At 44.4% G+C, this 12,696-nt stretch overlaps 1 long non-coding RNA gene across 1 annotated transcript; it reads left to right on the forward strand.

Moving 5' to 3' along the window:
* Positions 1 to 290: 290 nt before the first annotated feature.
* Positions 291 to 9,019, forward strand: LOC138756373 (uncharacterized). The gene is made up of 3 exons (XR_011353028.1): positions 291 to 475; positions 680 to 726; positions 8,933 to 9,019. It is a non-coding gene; the product is annotated as an uncharacterized lncRNA (long non-coding RNA).
* Positions 9,020 to 12,696: the final 3,677 nt, after the last annotated feature.

Below are 12,696 nucleotides of genomic sequence, written 5' to 3' on the forward strand. Positions count from 1 at the left end.
GAAGTACAATGTATATACAGTGCAATTTATTGTTTGAGACTCTCACCCCTTTCCCACCGCCAACCCTCCAAGTAAGCAGTAAATTTACCGGGCATGTTGCACCCAGAGAGTCTTTCCCAATGATTTACTGGGTTCATTGAGAACCCAGCATTTTAGGGGGGGGGGGGTGTGTGGGTGGCCTACAGCAGTGATGTCACAAGTAATGTATTGTGTAGAGTGCTCTGACAGCCCTACCGATGGTCCAGTTATATTTCACAGCACACTCGGTTGCACTCTGACAACCCCACTGACCACGCAGTTATATTTCACAGCATGGCTAGCTGTGCACTGACAGCCCTGGTGGCTGTGCTGTGATAGCCAGGGCTGGCACTACCATTAGGTGAACTAGGCAGCTATTTGTATCGGGAAGGATTGTGGCTGTCACGTGTCAGCACTGCCCCAACCTAGTCAGAGGACATACTAGCTGACAATCAAGGTTTGGTCCCACCCCACCCATTAGTGCATACCTTGCCTTTAGTCCCATGTAAATTACTTGGACTGGACTCTCCAGTCTGCCTGTAGGCTTTTGCAATTTGATTAACCATCCAAGCACTGAGCCATTAACCTCAGCTAACAACCTGGGCTGGACCCTCCAGACTATAAAGGTGCCATGTGTTCTTTGTTCTCTCTTTTTTGCCAGCTTCAGTTCAAGCCGAGAAATGTGCAAGGGTGCTAGAGAAACTGTTGGTAAGATGTGCACCGTTTAAAGGGTTGGGAGCTTTTAATTAGTGTCTCTTATAGCATAGAGCTGTGCCTGCATTGAGTCAAGGGGTGGTGGGGCATCATAGTGATTTTTCCTTGATCATTGTATGCACCAGCTCATTGCATGTGTGTGTATTTTGTTCTGTTGGAATCTAGGGGTTAAAACATTATGAAAGAAATGATTAATTAATAAGTTTATATTTACTGCATGGTTCAGGGGAAAAGAGGAATGTGATGAAGTGGCAATCACAGCATGGAGCAAAGTTGGCTGAGCAAAATGGTCTGTTCCCAAAATACAGGGAGAGGAAATGCATAAAACGATTTAGGAGGAATGCTCAAACTGAAGGAGGTGGTGAGTAGCACAGGAGACACAGGCCAGATCAGAACAAAGAATGGCCTGCAAGAAACAAAGGGAATGGAAAACCAGTCTAGGAGGAAGATTAAGGCAGGAGGAGGTGTTAAAGAGTACAGCAGAAACTGGCCAGACAGGAACAGAATGGTGATTAGAAATATCTGGGGATGAATTAATTTCTGATCAAAACAACAGGATAGTCTGGCCTGGAGGATTAAGATGGGAGTGCTACACCCCAGATATCTGCAAAACAGGAGATGACTTGTGATAACCCTTATGCAAAAAGATCTAGCAAAGGAAGACAACTTTTGTTCTGTATGATAATGAAATCTAGCAAAGGAAGCCAACTTTTGTTCTGTATGATAAGGTTGATCTATATAAACTGAGCCGACTGGACAATAGGGGTCAGTCTTGGGGAATAGCTCACTGTGCAGGTGACCTATGAACTAACGACTGACCCAGAGCTCTGTTAAGTTTTATTCTTGTGCTGTGTAATAAACTGACTGTTGAACCGAATACCTTCTCCTATCACTTCATTCAAAGAACACGCTGGACTCAGACCACACATAGACTAAATTAAGAGTAAGGTAAAGCCAGAGTCCGACAGTTCCCACGCTATTTTTCCACGTTTGCTATTAATTGTAAGCATGTTTCAGTGCCACCATTACTTACCTACAGCTGCATATGTTACCATTTCCCACACTTGCCTTCTGTAAATAAAATCTTTCCCAACCAAAACTGTGTTCAGACCTACCAAACCTGTTTCCTCATTCACAATTGGCACTGCAAGCAGGTTCTCAGGGGTCTTCGCTGGACACAGGCGTGGGGAAATATACTGGAACGGGGGCAAAAAAGCCAATGCAGACACTGAGGATAGGATTCCCAGGTGGATAAACAAGAGGAAGGGATTAGAGCGCTTGGCCAACATCCATTGTAAACCAGTGGACTGGTCTGAACAGTTTGATGCACATGGTGAGAAACTGGGGCACTATGTGGTCTCCCTCCTTAAGAGGCAGGGTTCTCTAAGGCCAAAGGGAGTCAAAGGGGTGCCTTTTGGCTGTTTGTGTCCTTCCTGAGATGCCAGGTCAGGATTACTAACTAGATCTAGCTAGCACTTATGGAGCCAGAAGGACAGGAAGTTAGAAGAGCTCCGGCAGTGCTGCCGCATGCTGCAGGAGGCAGTCCAAGCTGCCCAGTCTTGAGCCAACAATCTCGAGGACAAGGGACTTGAAGTCACCTGCAGGCTAATATAGCTGCAGCAGGCGTGAGCAGCCCACAGGTCTGGCTGGCAGCCAGTCCCACAAAACATCCGAGCCCTGGTCCAGCATGGTAACAAGCTAGATGCATGGCTGGGGATATATAATTAAACTGACTAGGAGGGGGTACCCAAGGAGCATAGGTCCCATAACCACCAGTCCCCTATGCACCTGAAACCCTCCATGCTCAACCCATCACCATGCGGTCCCAGGTCCACTGCCGAGAGGAGGAGGAGGGAGGATGCAGCTGACCAAGCCGCAGTGTGGCATGCCCATGGTCACTCCGAGACGACAGAGACCTGGGATTTCTCCCTAAAGGAGTTGACTCAACAGGTGGGTCCCTACTGCCAACCACCAGGCAAGCACCAGGCCAGGTGGCTGCTCTGGTTGTGGGATGAGGGGGCCCTCAACTTGAGCCTCTCTCTTTAAGAGGCAAGCACTCTGAGGAGCCACTCTGACCAAAAAAGGATCAACAATGCACTTTGGGTACCACAGACAGAGATCCAGGAATGCATTACCCTGTGGGATCGAGTAGTAACCGCAGTGAGGGTCTGGTACCTCACCCTCCTAGAGTGGGATCTACATGGGCACCCGCAATGGGGTGCGGTCAGTGAGGGCATTTGCGTTATTAGACAGTGGGCACTGGTCAATGGCATCTACCAGGGAATCTGTGACCGTAATTTTTTTTTAGAAAATACCAGGTGTCCAGTGCCCTAGCAAGATACCTGGTCACCACCGTGCGCTCCAATTTAAAGTCAGTGGTCCTGCCCCTCATGGCACCGGCTAATGAGAAGACCGTGCAGAATGCCATCATCTTCCTGGAAGGGCTAGAATACACGCAGTGGGGGCACCCACCCAGGTCCATAGAGCAGAGGTAAGGCTGGAAACATATTCCCTCCCCACTTTAAACACAGGCAGCCTTACTTGGATACGCTGCACACAGGGGTGGACTCCTGTGGAAGGAGCTTTGTGGGGGAAAAAAGCCAGGGGAAAACCCACAACCACTCTGGGATAAAGCCCAGGGCTGCCTCGCCAACATTGATACTGCCTCTGCTCCTCTCCCATTTGAAACAGTCTCTCCTGCCCTCAAGGCTAAGCTCAGAGACCAGCTGAGACAGAAACTTTCTCATCCGCGCCAGCAGGAACCCTCGCCCACGGGGCGGCAGACCCCCCCCCCCCCCCAATAAGATAAAGGCCAAGGCCCCGGCACATTTGAGCCATAGCCCACTCCCACCTGGGAGACCCGAGTCCACAAATATCTGTAACATTCTTAATTGTGCCTTTGCCTGAATGCATTCCAGGGATCAAGGCTTTAAAGGAACAGGGGCAATTTTATGTTTGGGGTTGCACAGGCCACAACTGTAGCTGGGACAGCCAAAGGGGAACCAGTTATTGTCCCCCCTCCCTCCAAGATTGCCTGTAGCCCACAGTACAAACCTTGCAACATATAACCATATAACCATTTACGGAGCAGAAACAGGCCATGTTGGCCTTTCGAGTCCGCACCGGTTCACTGATTTTGTGCACCTTCTTCAGGCATTGGTCCCAGTTGATCTTCATTCAATAACGATGGGCGAATTCAATGCAGGTAGAATCTTATTGAAATTGAAAGTAAGATTGTTGTCCTGGCACCACACAACCAGATTCTTGATCTCCATCCTGCTTTCTGACTCATGCATTAGCTCTGTCTGTCCAAGACACAGATTCCAAGAATGAACATTCTACTCAGAAAACAACAGTTCGCTATAGATGTGTTGTGACCCTGAACCAACCCACAGCTAACTTACTAAGAATACAGATACAATATTTTAACTCTACAATTTACCTTACTAATATTTATATATAGAGAGAAATATAGTTTAACATTAAATTATATGTTAATACAAATCCTTTACACCTGCTTCTGGTTTTATATTTGACATTTTTTGCATTTATATTGGAAAAGATTAAATATCCAACTTTTTGCTTTGATATTTATGCCTGCAGCTGTGATATGCTCCATTGAAAGAATACTTTCTTGACTCAAGACTAACTTAATTATATATGTAAAAGAATGCTTTCTTTTCCATCCCATTTCTCCAGTTCAATTCACAAGAGCAATTTGCAGTTACTTGGGACAAGAGACAAGACAAGACATATTCCACTGTTTAATCTGCTGCAATGTCCAACCTATTCAACCTCTCCCAGAGGTGTCAATTGCCCAGTGTACCATTGTTTCAGAAGACCTTCACATGCTAATCTCCTCCCTCAGGAAATGAGGCTGGGGGGGGGGTTCAATTCCCCAGCCAGAAGGTCTGGTTTCTAGGAATACAGTGGTTTTCAACCAGAAGGTCCGGTTTCTAGGAATGCAGTGGTCCTCAGGCTAAAGAAATAATTCTGAGACTCCAAGAACAAAACATTGAATTTTGCCAACCCCACAAATAAAACAAGACACCCAGGGCTTCGTGGTTCCAGCACATACCTCACATTACCATGCTCTTTAAACCACCCTATAGGGTCTCCTGTAAGAAAGCCACATTTTTAATGGGACGAGAACAGGCTATTTTTGACACAGCAAAGCAAGCTATGAACAAGCACAACCACTCGCCTCCCCACAACCCCCCCACCGCACCACTGAAAGGCAGGTATTCCTTGGCCGGTGAGTCAGTCGCCGAATGAAACCTCTGGCAGAAGATCCAAAGGTGCAGTGTCCCACTAGGGCTTCTGGACAAACCGTTCCATACAACCCATTCGATACCAGGGCATCAACCAACACTTCCCTCAGGGTCGCTTATGATTTTGCTGGCATCTTTACAGTGATACTGAACTGACAACTGACCAACAAGACGGGGTAAAACACAGGATTCTGTTGACCCCGTGGTTAAGTGAAAAAACACACAAACGCTAGAGAAACTAAGCAGGTCAAACACTGCCTTTATGTAGCAAAAGTGAAGACACATCACCAACGTTTTGGGCTTGAGCCATTCATCAAGGTGTGGGGGAACATGAGAGATGTCTGAACAAAAGGGAAAGGGGGGTGGTGAGGGTGGGAGATGATAGGTAGAGAGAGGGAGAAACACTGTGGGGGGGGGGAGGTCTAGGCTAGGTGGAGAGAGAAAGGAACTGGAATAACTAGTTAAATGGGGGGGGGAGGGGGAAAAACTGATTAATGGAATACAGTGCCCTGATGAAAAATGAAGTATTGTTGCTCCAATCTGCAGGTGGGTTAGTGTGAAATGCCATGGACAGGCATGTGAGCTTGAGAGTGCGACTCAGAATTAAAATGGTTGGCTATGGGGAGGTTGCTTTTGTTGCAGACAGAGAGGAGGTGCTGGGTGAAGTGATCTCCTAATCTGCAACCGGCCTCTCTGATATAGAGAAAGCCACAGAGGGTGCACCAGATGCAGTAAATTAGTTATTTGGAGGTTCAGGTGAAGTGTTGCTTCACCTGAAAGGTCTGTTTGGGACCTCGGACCATGGTGAGGAAGGAGGTGTGGGTGCAGGTATTACAGCTCCTATGACCACAATGGAAGGTGCTGGGGTGGGGGTAACGACAATGGGTCCTTGCAAGATCTCCATCTCCTTCTCTCAATTTCTCTGTCTCTGCCGCATCTGCTCTCAAGATGATGTCTCCCAGTCCAGAGCTTCTAAAATGTCTGCCTTTTTCCACAAACATGGCTTCCCCTCAACCACTATTAACTCAGCCCTCACCCACATCTCCTCCATTCCCCGGTCATCTGCCCTAGCCCCCCCCACCCCTAGAAACCATAAACACAGAATCCCCCTCATCCTCATCTACCACCCCACCAGCCTCCGCATCCAACACATTATCCGCTGGAATTTCCACCATTTACTACAGGATCCCACCACCAGACACATTTTTCCTTCTCCTCCCCTCTCAGCCTTCCATAGGGACCACTCCCTCCATGACTCCCTTGTGCACTCTTCCCATCACCTCCACGGCAGTCATAGGAGGTTTAACTTGCAAAGTTTGTAAAAATCTTCTAGGTTAGCAATTTTGCCTTAATCTTGCAATTTAAAGTCAATTTAGCAGTTTCAAGTTTTGTGCTTTTCATTTTTTTTAAACAAAATATCTGTTTTTTTAAAATCTAAGTTGGCAATTTTTTGGGGGGTGCAAGTAGTTGGCCTTGACTAAGGTGCAAAATAGTCTGGCACCAGCCCTGCTTATACCCCCACTACAGTTTCACTGCCGGAGACAGACTCTGGTTTAAAATTGCCTGGGACCCATGTGCACTCTGCTCCTTGTCTCAGGAAGTTGTTTTGGGTCCGAATTCCAACATGCACTTGTTAGAAAAGTTGTAATGTTTTCAAAACCATGGCACTCTTTACCTATGCCAAGCTGTCGGACAAATTCAGCTCAAGTGCAGCTACACATCTGCAGAGTGTCCCAACCAATACGCGGCAATCAGGGCTGTCCAGTGAGCGAGTGAGGGGTTCGGGATAGCGGCTCCCTGAGGGAGGGAGATTGGGGAGGGGGGGCCTTGTGAGAGTCCCGCTGACTGTATAGTTATATTTCACAGCATGGCCGGCCACGTTGTGAAATATAACTGCCAGAGTGACGCGAGCACACAGGCACTAATGGTACCCGGTAAGTTGAGCAGACCATTCACACTGTCACAGAGTGATTAACAAGTTAACTCAGCTAGGCTCTGACACCTGATCCCACCAGAAGTCAGAGCCTGGCTGAATTTAACTCACCCTGCCCAGTTGGGACGTTTCACATTGCGCAATTACTGGGAGCAGACCCGTTACATTAGCTGGTAAACCCTCACGGAATTAGCAGTATGAAAGGGGCTTTTGTTCTAATGGGCCCCTCAAAAATGGGCAATGGGCCGCAGTTGATCTGGGGGCCATAGCTTGGTCATCCATGCTCCAATGGAAGCAGAATTTTCAACTTCAAGTTTATTATCTGACAACCAGACGAAACAGCATTTCTCTGGACCACAGTGCACACAAGATACACACCCCATAATAATCACATACATCATGTATTAAATAAATACATCTAAATATTTTGGAATAATTTACTCAGTTCATCAATCTCACACCCTGTAGGAAGAAGCTATTTCCCAGCTTGGCAGTGCTGATTTTTATCCTCCTGTATTTACTTCCTGATGGTGGTAGACCACAGATAATTTGTGTTGGATGGAAGGGGTCTTCTATAATTCTTTGAGCTTATTTAAGCAATGCTCCCGGTGAATATGGTCAATAGAGGAAAAGGAAACCCCAATGATTTCCTTAACCCTCTGGATTGACTTCCATTCCAGTGCTTTGCAGCTAACATACCAGATAGGACACTCCCAATTGTGGTTCTGTAAATTGTTGTCAAGATGGGGGCTGGTAGATTTGCTCTCCTCAATCTGCTTAGGACGTGAAGGCATTGCTGTGCCTTCCTAATGAGGAGTTGTTGCAGATACAGGATAGGTCATCTGCTATATGCACAGCAAGGAACTTTGTGTCTCAACTCTCTGCATGATGGAACCATTGGTATATAGTGGAGACTCCTTAAACTTTGTCGTCCTGAAATCCACAATGACCTCCTTTATTTTGTCCACATTGAGACTCAGGTTGTTGTCCTCACACCATTTTACAATCTCTTCTCATCATTGTTGCGAATGAGGCCAACTACTGTTGTATCATCCACAAACTTGACGATTCTGTTTGAACTGAATCTGTCAGTGCGGCCATGAGGCATGAGATTTTGCAGCAGTTAGTCCTGCTGCCCCAGAGCTTCCGGGATTGAACTTCGATGTGTAATATGGGGGCTACTTAATGTGAAACTTGTACCTTCTCCATATGACCACTTTAATTTCCATGAGACCACAAATATAGGAGTGGAATTATCTAATTTGGCCCATCGTGTCTGTCTCCCTATTCCGTCATGACTGTCTATTCTTTTCAACCCCCTTCTCCTGTCTTCTGTTCGTAACTGTTCAACCGATTTCACTGTATGCCTCAAAGTACAGTGAAACCTCATCCTTAATAGATTCTAACCAACCAACTACTGAAGTCAGGCTATCTATAATTTCCTGTCTTTTGCCTCACTCCTTTCTTAAAGAATGAAGTGACGCTTGCAATTTTCCAATTCTCCAGCACCATTCCAGAATCTAGAAATTCTTGAAATTCCTCCACAATTTCTTCAGATCCACCTTTCAAAATGCTGGGGTGTAAATTCATCTGGTCTAAGTGATTTATCTGCCTTCAGGCCTTTCAACTTCCCCCTATTTTTTCTTCCTGTTCCGTCTTTAAGACACTTTTAAAATATTTGAATATGTCTAGTTCCATCCTCATTCACGAGTTAACCTATATATTAACCAACTATTAGTTTCTTATCAACAATCCTGCATTCTTTTTATTAACCAAACCACACCTCTCCATCTGCTTCAACAAATTTCTGTTCTCTATATTTGGTATAATTCAATCCCTGTTGAAATGGGATTCTGGGCTGAAAAATCAAAAGGAAAACTCTTGACTGGCTTGAATTGTAATAAACACAAAGGATTAGGATTGTCAAACAGAAATAGGCTGCATATTTTGTAATGTGTTTCTCCCCTCCTATGTTCCCAAATCCTTTCTGTCATAGCAAGCCACTACCATGAAGAGTGCTGGAATACAATTACACAAAGCCTCCCCAACTGCAATTTTTACCATCTAGGAAGCATTTGAGAGTGGCTGATGGAAGTAAGTCACAACCTACAAAGCTCCTGCAAATTGTGTTAATAAAGTATTATTTAATTGCAATCCAGGTGCTGTCATACCATTTGATTATAGTTGGCAATGCTTTGAAGTAACAGGAGTGAATTTTGAAGTGTTAAAATGCATAACAGGAAGGCTAAAAGTATGCAGCATCCGCAGAGGCCTACCCCACAGACTGAAGCCTCAGCCTTGCTTGATCCTGTCTCCCCAGCCAACTCACTGTCAGACCAGGAAGAACAGGTAACTGACATTGAGCGGCTAAAACTAGCAGTGCTGACTGAACTTCAAAGTAATTGTAGACACCATTAAAATGGAGATAAGAATATGTATTGGAGAAGAACTGGCTGCCCTTAAGTCGGTGCTACAGACTATAAAAAAGCAATTCATGGCCGAAAAAGTATCTACAGGCACCAAATTTCAGAGAAATTAAAGATACTGTTGGGGAGATGGAACATTCAACATCAGGATGTACCAGTGACATCTACTCAATGCAAAATAATTAAAACTCTCACAACCGATAAGATAAAGCTGGGAAACAGATGTGAAGATTTGGAAGCGAGATCCCGGAGAAATAACATCAGGATAGTGGGGGTTCCCGAAGGAACTGACAGCATGAGTAAAAATGCAGTATCAGCTTTATTAGAAGCGGCATTTGGATTGGATAAAGAGCCACTGGTGGACTGAACACACCGCACCCTAAGGCTAATACCAGGGCCGGAGAACCGGCCATAGGCCATATTGGCCAGACTTAACTATTACAGTGACTGAGTGGATGTCCTATGCTGTACCAGAGAACACTGGGAGGTAAAACTAAAGGGAATGACGATCTCTGTTTTCCTTGATCTTATGGCAAAAATGACCCAAGCCCGAGCAGCATTCAACGATGTCAGATGGGAACTGCTTATCCTGCAGCGGGGTCTGATATGGGTTAATCTACCCAGGATGACTATGGATCACCTATGACAATGAGGTAAAGGATTTCCTCACAGCTGAAGAGCGAGAGTATATGTCAAGATATTGAAAAACAACTGAAGTGCAATGGAGCACTGTCACTTGTTGGGCATTCTTATCTTGTAGTTACCAAACTTGTAAGGTGGAATTCCAAGACTTTTATAATACGGCTTTACTACGGTTAAATATATAAGCAGATTATTGGGCTGAATGATGGAGAGTTGACTGAACTGCCTTGCAATATGCCTGCAAACCTAATTCAAAATTCACGAGAGGGACAGTTATGTTTTTTTTTATACTTAAGCTCACTCTCCAAGTGCTTGACATTTAGGGGCAAGGATGTTTGGATCATGTGAATGTAAAATGTTGTCCCCATGGCTTTGTCTTAATAGAGATGAGTGTAGTAAGTATGTGGGTGTGTATGCAGATTTGTGTGTATGTTGGGGGGGGGGGGGGTGCATCAGAGTTAGAAGAACCACCTTGGTGCTGGTTTTCTATTAGGGCAGTACACCCCACAAAATCTAAATGTATAATCAATCCAATGAATCCAAGCACTCCTGGCAGGGGCACGCTTGTCAGATATATCAGTTGGAATATCAGAGGAATGGGAAGCCCCATCAAAAGATCAAAAGTTTTCTCCCATCTGAACAGGTTAAAACGTGATGTATAGTATTTTTGCAAGAGACTCACCTTTGCATTAAAGACCACTTAAGTCTATGAGTTCCATGGGTACGTCAGGCTTTTCATTCCAATTGCAACTCTAAATCACGAGGAATAGCTATCTTAATAAATAAAAATGTGCAATTTGTATCATCTGATGTGACAGCAGATAGAAATTAAAGATCTACCATAGTGGCTGTTTAGCTTTTGCATAAACAGGGCCTACTGGTCAATGTCTATGCACCCAACTTCAATGTCGTCTCATTTGCTAACACGCTATTAAGTAGGCTTCCCTCGTAAGATATCCACAGTAATTTTGGAGGGGGGGGGAGGATTTAAATTGTGTTCTACATCTGCTTCTAGACCAACCTAACTCCTGCAGCACTTCCGAATCCACCATGGCCAGGTCATTTTCTGATTTCACACTACAGAATGGGCTGATGACCCTTGGAGATTTCACAATACCTCAACAAAAAAAAATTTCATTCTTTTCCAAAGTTCACAATTCATATTCTAGGATAGAGTATTTCTTTTTGGATGGCTCCCTCAATCCATGTGTCGTTTTCTCAGATTATTCCAGAATTGTGATTTCTGATCATGCTCCATTATTATTAAACCTTCAACTACCCAATCATCCCATTAACCCACCTCGCTGGAGACTCTTCTTCTGACAGATGAAAAATTTTGAGAACACATATCAGACTCTATCAGTAATTTCCTCTCTCATAATCTAAAGGAGTCAACCTCCTATTCCCTACTCTGGGAGTCAGTTAAGTGTTATTTAAGGGGTTAAATAATTCACATAACTCAGCTTCATTAAATAAGAAACACACTGGTCGGATCAATGAACTAACATCCGCTATTAGTGAAATGGATCAACTAATTGTGGTTTGTCCATCCCCAGAATTAGACAAGCAATGTCTTGATTTACAAGCGGAATTTGATCTTGTATCAACTACACAGTGGAGCAGTTATAATGCAAACTCGTAGTTCACATTACCAACGCGGGTAAAAGGCAAACTGTCTATTGGCCCACCAATCGAAATGTCAGGCTGCATCAAAGCTGATACTCCAAATTAGAGACCCCTCTAATACATACATCTGATCCCACAGAAATCAATGCTGCCTTTAAATCTTTCTGCTCGTCGCTCAACAAATCCAAATACACTTCTGATGACACCAAAATGAACCAATTTCTTAACAATCTTACAATTCTGATCATTGACTTTAACCGAGTTAAGAAACAGGATGCCTCACTCACTTTGGATGAGATTACACTGCTGATTAAAGCAATGCAGTCTCATCGAGCTTCAGCCTCTGACAGATTTTCAATGGAATTTTTTAAAAGTTTACTGATAAACTAGCCCCATTATTATTATCAGTGTCTAATGAAGCGAGGAGTTTTACTGACTATTTTAAACCAAGCATCAATAATTTTTCTCTTAAAGACAAGGATCCTATGTCATGAGGCTCCTATAGGATCATTATCTCTATTTAACTTTGATGGCTAATGTTAGCCAAGGTGATAGTATCTCGACTAGAAGGAATGTTACCAAAGGTCATATCTGAAGTGCAGAATGGTTTCATAAAGGAGCGTCTCTTGTCATTTAACATTCGTATGATCTTCAACATCATTTACTCTAAACACTCTGTCACTAATGGGCAGAATAAACTTAGTCAAAATGAACATATTACTGAGATTCCTTTACTTGTTTCAAACTATTCCCTTTATTCTTCCAAAATATTTTTTCATCTCGCTGGACAAATAATTTCCGCCTTTATTTGGAATGGGTACGAAAGCATGATTGTAAAATTGTAAGGTTAGTGGAGGACTCACTCTTCCCACCATCTAATTTTACTACTAGGCAGCACATCTTCTTTGGCTTGGCTTCGCGGACGAAGATTTATGGAGGGGGTAAAAAGTCCACGTCAGCTGCAGGCTCGTTTGTGGCTGACAAGTCCGATGCGGGACAGGCAGACACGAATGCAGCGGTTGCAAGGGAAAATTGGTTGGTTGGGGTTGGGTGTTGGGTTTTTCCT

This window comes from Narcine bancroftii, chromosome 3 (genome assembly GCF_036971445.1).
Source record: "Narcine bancroftii isolate sNarBan1 chromosome 3, sNarBan1.hap1, whole genome shotgun sequence".
NCBI lineage: Eukaryota > Metazoa > Chordata > Chondrichthyes > Torpediniformes > Narcinidae > Narcine > Narcine bancroftii.